The sequence below is a fragment of the Arctopsyche grandis genome, chromosome 9 (assembly GCF_051622035.1).
Source record: "Arctopsyche grandis isolate Sample6627 chromosome 9, ASM5162203v2, whole genome shotgun sequence".
Lineage (NCBI taxonomy): Eukaryota > Metazoa > Arthropoda > Insecta > Trichoptera > Hydropsychidae > Arctopsyche > Arctopsyche grandis.
Genome location: NC_135363.1, coordinates 25,471,424 through 25,485,419, shown reverse-complemented (window position 1 = coordinate 25,485,419; position 13,996 = coordinate 25,471,424).

Sequence of the window (13,996 nt, the reverse complement as noted above, 5' to 3'; positions counted from 1 at the left end):
GTAAAGTTTGCTACGATGAACTTTTATATGTTCAATTTCAAATAAGGCTACGTCAAGACAAAACTGAATGTGGGGAATTTGTCATCGGCTATCAACATTACTTCGATGGGAATATCTTCGTTGTATACTTGTATCACATATTGTGGTTTCGTGTCGAGTCACTTCAATCTGCACGCCATTATAATTTTATTATACTAATATCAAAGTTTATTGATCAACAAACAATTATTTTATATATTCTTCTAAGCGCTTATTATAGATACGTAAATATAAATCTATAAATCGTTCCGCTACAAATCATGCTCATTTCATACTTTTGTCTCGACTTTTGCCTTTTTAAACTTGCCAGAAAGATCCAACTCAATATTAATAATTGCCAATCATCAATGCACATCGAAATGTTATCTGGGCAACCCAATGAATATCTTATTTTTCGTACATGCTTAAATTCAAATAGTCGTGAATTTCGCTGCATGCATGCAGCCGCGTCGTTTGCAGCGATTTGTAGCAAACTCCTATAAACACATATAAAACATTTCAGTAGGGGAATATGTAAAAAAATAAATAAAATACAGTGAAAACAGGAAATGGAAAAGAAGTTTATCAGCAAGAAAAATACTGTAGATTAAGATTTAAAAGGAGGTTGCAGAGCATCTTCGGACAGACGTTTCCCTAGCGCGCGGATGTTTTCTTTTCCATAGCGATTCATAATTTATTAGGTGCTTGTAATAAATAAATCACGACTTCCGCATTGGAATGTAAATTTGAAAATAGCTTACGATGCTGCGCGAACACGTAAAGCTAGAGAAGAGAGAGGGCGAGTTTTCTACACAGGGAGATGGCCATCGAATGTATGTACACGTTCGATAACAGCACACAGATGCCAACATGAGAAACAGGAAACAGACCATTCTGCGATTCGACGCTCGAGCAGATTCAATTAACGATCGCATCTCGGACTCTAGGTAGGTACTCCGAAATCCGCTGAAAAGTGGAATCCCGTCATGCGTTGCATTTTGTTATTTTAGAGTTTCTACATTTGGCGCCATGATAACGGAATTACCGGCTAAATTCGTCCGGTGCACTTCAACTGAAACCGAGTCGGAATTAATTCCAGCTTGATACGTCGTCGCTGGAAATCGACACCGTCTGCACAAACACTGTTAAATTCCCTAGGATCGGATAGCGAGCTTCGTTGCAATGCGATAATTGGTAAATACCTTGAAAGCGGTTCCTAGTTTTGGACAATTTGTCGGGAGAAGGAAAGCAGGGCTGCCATCCATTTCGAAATTGGTATTAGCTCTTATCTATCACATTATATTATCACGGGTATAAATTATTTGAGCTTAGCTGCACCCTATTCTGAAATGTTCGCCAGAACTGATAACCGCCCAAAATTTCAGGGAATCGTTTTTCATCACGATAATCACTTTTAATATCCTTCAGAAAAAAAATGTAATAATCATCGTGTAAAACAACTACGTATGTTCTATGTAGGATTCAATTCGCGAAGAGACATGTTGTACAAGCCAATGACATTTTTTTTGCACTTTAAGCCATGTTTATTTCTTAATGCGCTGAAACGAACTGTTGGTTACGCAGTATACCAACTTAAAAATTTCGTCAGACGATAAAATCGAAAGTGAAGTAAGAAAAGGCTAGTAAAAATACACTCAGTCCAAGCATATCATTTTAATCATTTATACATGCGCTCTACAAATGTTTTAAAAATAAATTTTACTTGTATGTTCATATGTGGTTTTATAAAGCTCATTTTTAAAACAGTTAGCCAAGTAAACAGATACTGTCAATTCAATGTATGTAGCTTCTATCAACTTTTTACAATTTTGTTGGAATATTGTATTACCATCAAAATTTTGCATGTATGCAAAATATCAAAAAAATTGGCTCGTTGTAAATGATAAGGCAGAAAATAGACGATTTTGAGATTCGATGTCGGAGACGGATGATTAGAATCCCGTGGATAGCGAGAATAACCAATGCAAGGTTGGTTTTAGGCTATCTTCCATGTCTTGTATCCTTGTATCCTCCAGTTCTTTGGACATATCGTGAAGCGAGACCAGGATAGCCCGGAAAAATTGATCATTCTGGGAAGCGCTGAGGGAAACAGAGGAAAAGGACGAATCTTAACAAGATGGAGTGACCAGGTCAGGGCTGCTACTGGGAAAACAGTTGTCGAATAACTGCGAGCTACGGGGTATCGAGAGGGCTGGAGGACCATGATGGAGATTAGAAGACAGGAAAGTCACGACCTTTGAGGAAAGCTACCAGAAAGAAAGAAGCGAGTCAAAAATTGATTGCAAGAATCCTACTCCATCTACATTATTGTCAAATTGAATAAAACCATGTTAAAATTAAAGCACTGTTTCTGTTTAAATTCATTGTAATTCGTTTATTTATTCAAATTAACGTTTTTGATTAAAGCATTGCAAGATTGGAGCACTCAATCGTAGACATATGTATGTAGAAACAGTGTCAGTGAAGATATTTTGATCTGCTTCTGAAACTGTCGGTTATAGATGAATCAGACTCAAACTTGTAACTGATAACTGATTAGATTTTAAGTCTCTATGAAATTTCACTGATATACAGAAATATTTAGTACATATAAACAGCATTACTGAGGCGATTGTAGTATTTTTTCAATTACATAAATGCATACATACATATATGTAATATATGTATATAACTATGCACGTCACCACAGTTTGTGGTTGGTCTGATTTATTATATGTTTCAATTGAGAATTGGCCAGGTATCGAATATTAATTGTCACTTTGTGGTGACAGCTTCAGACAGTCCATTAATTGTACCAAAGCTCTAGCTCAAATGTACATATCTCTATTAGTCGGAATTTACTGTACATATGTACATAGGTGGATGCGTGTAATGGATTTAAATAAGATTAATGCTAGAAATGGAAGACGGTGTTTTTGTTTTAGAATATCATTTTTGAAGTGTTATTGTATTACTATTGTTGTGCCCGATGAAATATCATCACATCGGTTATGGCATATCAAGTTATTAAATAAAAAAAATTAAAAGAAATGCATCGGTCTTGTGTTCGATCCGCACGCGGTCGTATTTTTTTCAAATGCCTTTTAAATATATTTAATTGTTTTATATGAAAAAAATGGTAAAAATACCTATGTACCTACCTATATAAACAATATAAAACACCAATAGAAAAATTAATTAATTAATTAAATAATTTTTCAATAGATGGCGCTAAAGGCTCAGAGACTTATTTCCCAAGAGGAAACATTGGTAGCAAACAGTATATATATCGAAGTTTTTTTTTGATCTGTTATTATGTTCGTATTATATTCGTACGTTTTGTTGATAGTGTTTAAATTGTGACGTACATATGTATGTATGTATGTCGAATCGAAACGACTATTATAGTACGGCGAGCGTTATCTTACACAGACATACACAGGCACAAACGTAGACACACAGAATAGCGCTATAATGAATATTTGACAAATTTTTAAAAGTGATTAGAGATTTATTGGAAGGATGGGAAGGATATTAATATAATAAATTTAAATGTATATTATGTTATTCTAGTCTATCAATTTTGATCGTTTGTCTAAATTTATGTATGAAAATTGGCGTCCAGGGGCGTACATTCGGTCAGCTGACAGCTCACTTCCGGTCTTGGGCGACAACCGATGATGTTCACGGTTTGAAAAACGCGTCTGTCAGCATCCGTTTGCGGCGATAATGGAAAAATAAATTATGCATTAGCAGGTTGGGGCTCCGGTGCCCCACTCAAAAGGACCCCGACAGAAGAGCCTCCCACAGCTCACCCCCCCCTAGGCCTCCCCCTTGTCGAATTTCGTATTGTGCGAATCGTCCTTCCGTGGATCGATCGTATTGTACAATTTGGATTGATATTTCAATTAGACGTGTTGAAAGTGGATTTTTCGTAGTAGTTGACGTCATGCCACGCCTTTCAGATTCGGATTCGGATTCGCACACATTCGGATATATTAAAGAACTTGTAAGATCATGATAATACTGGAAATTCGTCATTTGTATAAAAGAAGTACGAAATCGGACGATGGAAGTGTGCCAATTATCTAGCGCTTAGTCCGCTGTTACGGTGTGTACCAGTCTTCGTCTGGAAGCTCTCTTTGAATATACTGAAAATTCTGCAGGATATGGGTGTTCCATTTGTGGGTACCAAAGTGTGTTTTTGCGTACGAAATTTTCCCTTAACAATTTCGTCGAGATATTGTTTTGACGTGTGCGGTAATTAAATAATACGAAATTTAATTTATACCAACGTACAAATGGTGGAAAATATGTTTTCCAGTTGGGTTACAGTACATTAGGCCCTTTGGTTTATCTCAAAGCTCTATTAAAAACGTTTCCGTGTTGCGTACGTCCTCCAGCGTTACTTGGGGGACAGTCGAAATGGGGTACGGGAGGGTGCGAAGCGATGCCTACAAATATTGGACGATTTTAATAGGTTTATTCTGAAATTATTGAATATTTAAATATTTTTATAGTATGTATCAATATACAAAGTACTCTAGATCTGATGGGGATTCAAAATTACTTAATTTCTTTCATTTTGCGATTAAGAATTTGGATTAAAATATTAGAGATTAGGTGATTTGCGTTCGTCAACCACTGGTTTACTAGCGCTGATTATCTCATCTCGCCTTCGCGCCAAAAAGGCATCGGCGAATAAAAGAGCCTTATACAACAACCAATAAGATCTCGCGACCCATCGACCAATGATCTCTCAGTGAGGAGAGTTTACGTTTGGGTATAAATATTGGGCGGTTTTTGACCGTGATTCATTTGAAGTTGGCTGGCCGCCGGGTGAACAATGATAAACTACCTCTACTACTACTACTGCGTCTTTCTCTCCGATCTCGGAATCTTCTCTAAACGTTCACGCTACAATATGACATATATTACGAATTCTAAGCTAAAATAAACTGGGTGTGCTTAATAATACACCCAGTGAATTTTTTGCCTATTGATAACATCAAAATCGACAACCTTTTCTCCTTTTTATAAATTACTAGTATTTTTACCCGGCTTTGCTCGGTATTTGTAATATAAACCACTTAAACATGGTTAATCTAATAGTAAACATAGATTTGTGTTTTTATTAAACTTATTTGAATCTGGAACTGAAAAAGGAATCCGGAACCGGAACTGAAAATAAAGTTAAAATCCTGAACTGAAACAGGAATCCGGATTAGGAACTGAAAAAGGAATCCGGAACTGGAACTGAAAAAGAAAACTTGAACCACAACTGTAAAAAGAATCTGGATCCGGAACTGAAAACGGAATCGAAAATGGAATCGATAGCGATATTGATAGCGAACCAAAACATACGTACATACAAGTCTCTTTTGAAATTATATATTAGACGTAGTATATATTTAAAAAGTGCTGCATCTAATTTTTTTTCCAAAGAAACCTACACACATTTTCTTTAAAAGTTAACGTACCTACAAATTATTAAAAGAGGTATAGGATATTTTTCTTACAATGGATGAAAAGGACAAGCGATCAAATATTTATGTGTGTATTTGTCATTTCTATTATATAATAGAAATGGCTTTTTGTATATGTACTATACAAAATGTTGAATTTAACCAACGCAAAGCTGGTCTCGTAAAAGTGCGATAATCCGATTCAGTTGCGAATCGTCTTTTGCGGTGTGCTCATAAACTGCATGTTCTTCTTTTGTCATAGATAAAATTCCTTTGATGTTTTAGTAGCGGAACGAGCACGCGCCTCATCCCCAACACGCCCAGAATGCACTTTACCCTGAAGCAAGGGGTGGAGAGAACGAGAGGTTGCAGCAGAGGGGTTTTGGGTAGTGCAGTGCGCGCTTGAGCAAACTATCGATGCAAGTCCATTGGACCGTTGAGAAAAATTTCATTATCTCTTTGCTGTGGTATGATTAAAAAATCCGAAATTCGAATTGAAGACGCGTTCGCACTTCGCCGTAGATCTACGCTATAATCTGCGAATAGTACACGTATATTTAGTAAACAGGGTAAGGGGTTAATTTGTTTCGGTTCGCGGAACACAGAACGGGATTAATTTAGATTATGGCCGACGTCGTATCAACGGCACGCGGTTTGTTTATTAAATTCTTGTGTATCTGGTCGGTCGACCGACGAGAAGAATCCCCAACGGTTCTTATTTAAATATATATATTTGATGTCATCTGCCTTTCGGGTCGTTTGATGAATTCGAGAGCGAGATTTGTGGGTGTGTTTTATTTTGTACTAAATAATGCTTCTTGTATTATATTATAAAAAAGTAGGTCCAAGTTTATGTACATATAATACTTAGTGTTTCAGCGCTTACATACATGTATATGTATATACAGATGTAGATATATGTACATACTAGGGATCCCAAATATTCGTCGACTTCAACTATTCGAATATCGAATAGTAAATCAAGAGCTATTCGAATATTCGAATATTAATAAAAGAAAAGGTAATTACATATGTACCAAGCATTAATTTGAATGAATCTTGAATCTTATCATAGTTGCCATTGAATTCCACCTCGTTTTTACAGCCAATAATAATTCATTATGACTCCTTAAATATTCGTATTATTTTTATTATCGATCGAAAAGTGATTTTCTTCAAACATTTCCGTATTTAATGAATAAAAATCCGTTTCTTCACATGTAGACATTTCATCTTCTTCATTATCTCAATTTTTATCACAATTATCCCCATTATATATTTCATTTTCTTCATAATCGTCGGCTTCTTCGTCATCACTCTTTTCATGTTGATTTTGTGTATTTAGTTTATAAAAAAAATATATCCACGAATAATATTCGAATAGTTGATGAAATATTCGAATAACGAATGGCTGAAAAATCAGACGAATAATTCGAATACTCGAATATTTGAATGTTAGATTGGGATCCCTAGTACATACATAGTGGCATAAATTTAAACAGACTTAAACCCAGAATGTCGTTTTAGAGTAAGACCCGTTTAATAGTTCTTAAATAGGAACTGAATAGTTTCACGGTACAATACATATATTTATTAGTCATATTTGGAAGATCTGGTAAAAGGAAGACCGCAAGGAAGATGGGTAGATGAAATTATGAAAATGTGTGAAGTGAGATGGATGAGAGTTGCACCAAAAAATGTTTTTGTTTTTAAAAAATAAATGAATATTGCCGACAGCGATAGATGTAAAGGACCATTTTTATAAATCAATTCATAAATACCATTTAATCAATCGAAAATTGAAAAATATATTAAAAAAACATAAAAAGAACATTTATGAAGGGAAATTGATAAAAAAACATCAGAAATTGTTCTTACGGTTTCGTATGCATTAAAAGATTAATTTTGTCCCTTTCATGGAAACTCCATAAAAGAGATATTGGTTCCCATGAAAAGGCCATTGAAATTATATGTGAAAAATTTGTTTCTGTTTATTTCTGTGTGTTTCGTTTACAATGTCATATTTTCGTTCTACCTAATTTATATTTATCGGTAACAGCTTAAAACAATATCATTAAAATATTAACTTATATTAAACATTGAACAGAATATTTATTGAAATTTAAAAAGATCAAAATTTTACAAAACTTTTAATTGTTTCAACATCTGAGAGAAAAGAAAAATCAAAGAATAGAATAAATCAAAGATAACCGAATTTCAAAAGCGGAACGCTTTGATTTTTTTCCAGGATTTCTTTCAGAGCATTTTCAATGTCTGTGGGACATTTTCTTAATCTTTTCGACATTTTATATCTAAAATACGTAATAGATATTACTAATAAAACAATAACTTAAAATAATTCAATTAAACCATTGCGAAAATTCTAAAATAAATTATCATTTAAGCAATTTTCCATGAAAGAGCCATCTCTTTCTTGGAAACATTGAATGTCCCTGGAAATAGTTATTTTTGAGAAATAACCTAAAAATAAAAAAAATATTCACACAGCTTAGAGAAAATAAACTTAATCCTTGATAACTGGGGTATTTAATGACGTTTCCAAACTTATTATATATATTTACATTAAATAAGTAAGTTAAGCTATTTTATTCAGCAGAAAACAGAAAAAAAAACAATTTTGGTAACGGAAATAAACTTTCGCACACAAATCCGAACACGTTCGATCCTGAACTGTCAACTGAACTGTGGAGAGTTTTGTAGTGTTGTCATTGTTAAGAAACAATATTCATTTCTGTGACATTATTTAACATACATAGACTGGCAATCGTGAATGGCCCTTTCACGAAGCGGCCCTTTCATGGCACTTCTCCCCTACTAGTAATCGTCGAGAAGATCGAATAAACTTTTCGAACTTTTTGGCGATTTGAACCCGCGGGTTCACCAATCAATTGGTGAACAATCGCTCAACCAGTGAGATACTGGAAATTGTATTGAAGTTTTAATTATCGTCTAAACTTAGAAATATAAAATGCAAACACAATATCGAGATTAAAAGTTCACAGAGCAAGAGCAAAAGAAGAGTCATTTTTAATTAAAAAAAACTTGCAAAATAAAACAAAGAGAAACAATATTCAGGTGAAACAATCCCGATAACAAATAGCCGACGTCGGTGCAAGTTATTAAAAGTAAATGAAGCAGAAGTGAACGACAACGGGCCACCGCACTTTCTTTACCGAATAGGGGGTTGAAAATTGCGGGCGACAGGGGGGAGGGGGCGGTCGTTTAATTGTTATTTTAAATAAATACACTCTGTCGCCAGCGCACGTTGATTGTGGTTGGGTTGTGAAGTTCTTTTGAAATCGCTTTGAAGTGTAAATGGGCCGTCGTCGTCGGATGGGGGAAATATGGCGGTAAATATGGTGTCCCCATCTGTCGCACACAATGAGAGATTTCAACGCTGTGTTTAAACGCGTGTCCTCTCCCGCCCACCCGCCCATCACCAGCACGAAAAAAAAACTCGCAACAGTTTCCGATGCGAATATTTTTCACCCTCAAAGCGTGACGTTGTCCGTCTGTGACGTCACCTGACCTGACCTTTTCGATGTATAAATGCGCCCGGGTATGTGTATATTGTGCACGTCATTCACAGCTGAGGATTATCCTGGTTGATATCGAGAGTGAAGTTTCAGCATTGGTATGACGTCAGCACTGAGCCTGCAAACTTGTATTTATATAAGCAATAATTAAGCCAGCGGTTTCCAAACTGGGAGGCGCGCCTCCCAGGGGAGGCGCGGACTATTGCCAGGGGAGGCGCCAAAACTTTTTAATAAAAAAATAATTTTCATACCATAATATCTACAAATAAATAAAACTTCATATCGTAGCTTAACAGTAAAAATTCAATGCATGAATGTTTATTTTTATTTTTTTTCATTTTTATATATACATTTAATTCTATATACTATAAAAAATTTTATATATACTATAAAAAATTATCCGGAGAAGAAGATTTTAAAAATTGCGCCTTTGCACACGCTCTGTTTTAGTTAAAGATGCCCATTTAATTGCATATGTTCGATATGTCGCGGATAATAATATATTAGAAGATATATTATTTTGCAAACACATTCTTGGGAAGACCACATCCATTGAAATTTTTGATATAATAGACAGCTTTGTTGAAGAAAACGACATAAAGTGAAATAATTGCGTTGTGAACGACATAAAATAATAATTGGACTGTGTACCGACGGAGCTCACTCAATGTCCGGACACAAAGCAGGTCTTAAAGCATTGATCAAAAAGAAAGCACCACATGCTATCTGGACACACTGTATGATTCTCAGAGCAGCTCTATTGTCAAAACATATAAGCGAGGAACTGAACAGCATTTTTACAAAAGTTATAAAAATTATAAACAACATTAAGAATAGTCCTTTGAGAGCAAGGCTGTTTGCAAAGCTGTGTGCTGATATGGAAGCTAATTATACCTCACTTTTGTATGACGAACGATAATTTTATTGTTAAACTTGCCTATTTGGTTGAAATTTTTGGAAAATTGAGCGGTTTAAATAAATCAATGCAGGGATCACAAATACACCCACTTGCTCAAAAAGATAAAGTAAAAGCTTTTTAAAAGAAATTTGTATAATTTACAAAAGAATGGGTTGGATAGGTTTTCACTTTCCAAAGATTTCTGGGCCACAGCCAATATTGAAGCCAGTAAAAATATTTTTACCGACCACTTGGATGTTTTAGTGCTGCATTTTTCCAATTATTTCAAAGACCTTGATTTCTCAAAGTTTTTGTGGATACAGAATCCATTTAACTACAATGAAGAAGACGAATTCGAGCTGACAACCATCGCAAAATAAAAATTGATAGAATTATCTTGCGATAGCTCACTAAAACAAAAGTTTCAAAATTGAAACCATAATTAAATTTTGGATGAATCCTAGTGGAGAGTATGAATCTTTGTATTGCAAAGAAATGCAAGTGCTGCTACCGTTCGTAACGTCTTATTTATGCGAAACGGACTTTTCGGCACTAGCTGCAATGAAAACCAAAAATCGAGCCAGGTTAAAAGTCGAAAAGGAGTTACGAGTGGCACTCTCCATATTGCCCCCAAGATTTGATAAACTTTGTGCCAATAAACAACAACATCCTTCGGATCCAATTTTGATGTGTTAGATGTAGTTTAATTAGTAATTTAATATAAAAATAAATATATGTACGTGTTCTTATAAATATATGTTATAGCAAAACCTTTTTATTATTCTGTCTATTGTAGAGTTCAGTATTTTATTTTTAAATAAAGGTTTATTATTTAAAACGTGTCTATATTATTATATCTATTAAAAAATAAAAGGTAGGGAGGCGCGTAAAAAAAATTTTTTTTTACGGAGGCGTAGTAGCATAAAGTTTGGAAACCGCTGAATTAAGCTCTCATTTCGCCTTAGCATGGTGAACAGAATGAGGTGATGCTGGTTAGTCGCACCACTGCATTTGTTGCTACGGTTTGCTAGATGAAAATAGAAGATTATATTCATGTAAAATATTTACGTTATCCAATTGTGTACTGCTTATAATTCAGATATTAATAGAAGTGGGATATTACACCTATACATATGCACATATGCATGTACTGCTATGTACCTCGCTTATCAATGTAGTCGACTAACCAGTAGGGATAAGACACACCATTCATTTGTGGCACACCTAATTTAATTAGTAGCATCATTGATTTGTGGCACACCTAATTTAATAAGTAACATCATTGATTTATAGCACATCTTAAACACTGACTAACAAAAATTGTACGACACGTGTCTTCAACACTTCATTGTTTTAAAGACGACAATATAAACTCATTACTGTTAGAATTTAAGTTAGTCATCACCATCGAGACTCCGAGTTGAGTAGCTGTCAACACATCAACAGCAGAACAAAGTTAAATAGTGAAGCAAAGTTAAGGTGAAACAGTTCTACGTATCTCATTTAAATTCTCCGTTCTATAATTAAATTCTACAAATAAGATAAATGTGACGTTTTAATAATAATAAAGAAATCTTGGTTAGTTAACCAAGTAGTTTTAAAAAAAAGAAAAATTATTTAATTTTTCATTGGAACGTGACGGTATATACATTTTTTAAAATTTATACTTAAAAAGGCCTAACAGGCAACCCTAATGCGCCTTCCTAGCCAGAAGCATTTGATACAAGTATTATAAGTATTATCCAAAGTAAATAGTTGTCAATTAACATTCACATAGACATTTAACGTTAAATTTGTAAAGTTGCAGCATTTTATAAAATTCAGCGAAATTTGAGATTGCCGAAAACTCGAGATTTGTAAGAAAATGGGTAAGGTTGCCAATTTGTTGGAAACATGCCAATAAAAACTAGGTAAATTGGCAAACTTTGATAGGAAACGATCGACCTGGAGTCACAAATCCAAGGTCAACAGCAGAAACCAGTGGGATTTGAACCTTATATGCTAACCTAAGTCTATTCTGCTGGTTAAATATGTACATCTGATAAACTAAAGTAATCAAGATGTATTTTTAAATAAGCTTGATAGCTAAGATAATATATATAAATAAAATAAATAAACATTTAAAAATATCAAAGGAATATTAGTATGTACATATTATGAAGATTGATTAGTTTTAAGGAATATTATGCATCTGATTTTAGATTATGCAGTGGTTTCAAAACGTTTTTTTGATTAAATATATATTAGGTATAATTAAAGTTTATAAAATCGTAACCAAATAGCCCGCAGCATACCTCGGTGGTTGCGTTAAAGCTAACTACTGAGAGGTTTCCGGGTTCAAGCCATGACTTCAAACCTCGAATGAAAAGAATTTATTTAGAAATATGTATTTCTGTAGTGCTGCTGACTAGGATTTTTGGGTGCTGCTGACTAGTATTGAAGACCTTTCATTTAAAAATTGGCAACACTTATTGTTTTTCTCAGTCGTTGGTTGTCTTTTTGTTTATTACTTTATCTATGTACGTAGTAACAATAGATGAAGTTTTGTGATCATGCGAAAATTCGAACTCGAGATTGTGACTGATTCGAACTCAGAATCGATTACTGATCACGTTTTCATTATCTAGAAAAAAATGTGTGTGTGTCTGTGTATTTTGGGGATTTTTGAACACCGTTAGTCCTATCGAACTGAAACTTAGTATCAGTTACTGAAATTCTTATCGACACGACGTTAATTTTTTTTATTATTTTTTTTGTTTTCATAAAAAACAGAAACCAACAGCATTACAACGTATACAACATTGACACCAAAATAGTTTCTAAAGATTAATAATAACAACGAGAAAAATTAAATAAAAACAGAATAAACGTAGAGCAAGATCTATGTATGTATATAAAAAGGAATTACAGAAATAATTAGTAGAACATTAATGTGAAATAATGTAGAGTTTTCTTCTAGATTGTAAGGAAACAAAACGATAATTGTGAAATGGGATTTAAAAGGGCTTGGATAGTCATAAAATCAAGCCCAAATTGAATCAATATGAAAACGGTAAGATAATTTACTACCAAGTAAAACGCAAAGACGGTGGAAACATTCGAGGAAAATTCAAAGAAAACGAAAGTCATCAGAATATAGGGAGGAATTAAATAGAAAGAGGAATGGTTAGAACCCAGAAGAATCATTGGAGCATATTTCAGTAGAAAGTACACTTATAATAATGAAAATTGTTCTTTAAAAATTAAATATTATACATTTAAGTCAAATGCCCTTACAACTATACTACATACTCCTACCTTATACTTACATATATAATATTTCCACATGTATGTATATATGTATAAGTATTTTCATAGTCATATAAGTATGTTATTAGGGATAGGCACGTACCGAATTCACACGATGAGGTAGCAATTGCTAACTTTATTTTAAAAGTGGTATTTTTAGAGAGCATTTTACAATGAGGACAGCTTTTGTGCTGGGTTTAGCACGTACTCCACTTGGTGTGAAAGCTACGCACGCTTCGACCGTCTTTCCTTATCTCGTTACGGCTCCGCCATTTTTATGTCATCCATGAAAGTGGCGCACACTTCATTTCGAGGGTTTTCAGATAATATTTACAGATAGTTCAACCTTTTAGCCGTCAAAACCTTAGCATCTCCGGATACAACCGATTAAATCACCACTTGACAACTTCGTTGCACAGCCATACACACTCAGCATGTATTAAAATCCTACATGTCATGATACTACCTACTATCTATGATACTTAGACCGTACATATGTATGTATATTGATTTTGGAATATTTCGAAAGTTTTTTTCATCAACAACGACTATGAAGTTTGAAAATTGGTAGGAAATAAAATTCAAATATGTATTTCGGTGCTTTTTCAGCTGAAAATAACGGCGTTAAACGGCGTCGCTTAGCGGCAACAACGAGCCTGAATAATTCTTCAGACAAACGCGCCTGGTTGTTGTTGTCAGACGCGTTTTCCCTCGGGAAAACGGGCGACTTTTCGCGAGCTTATCCAGCGTCGTTCCCAGAAATAGTTCCC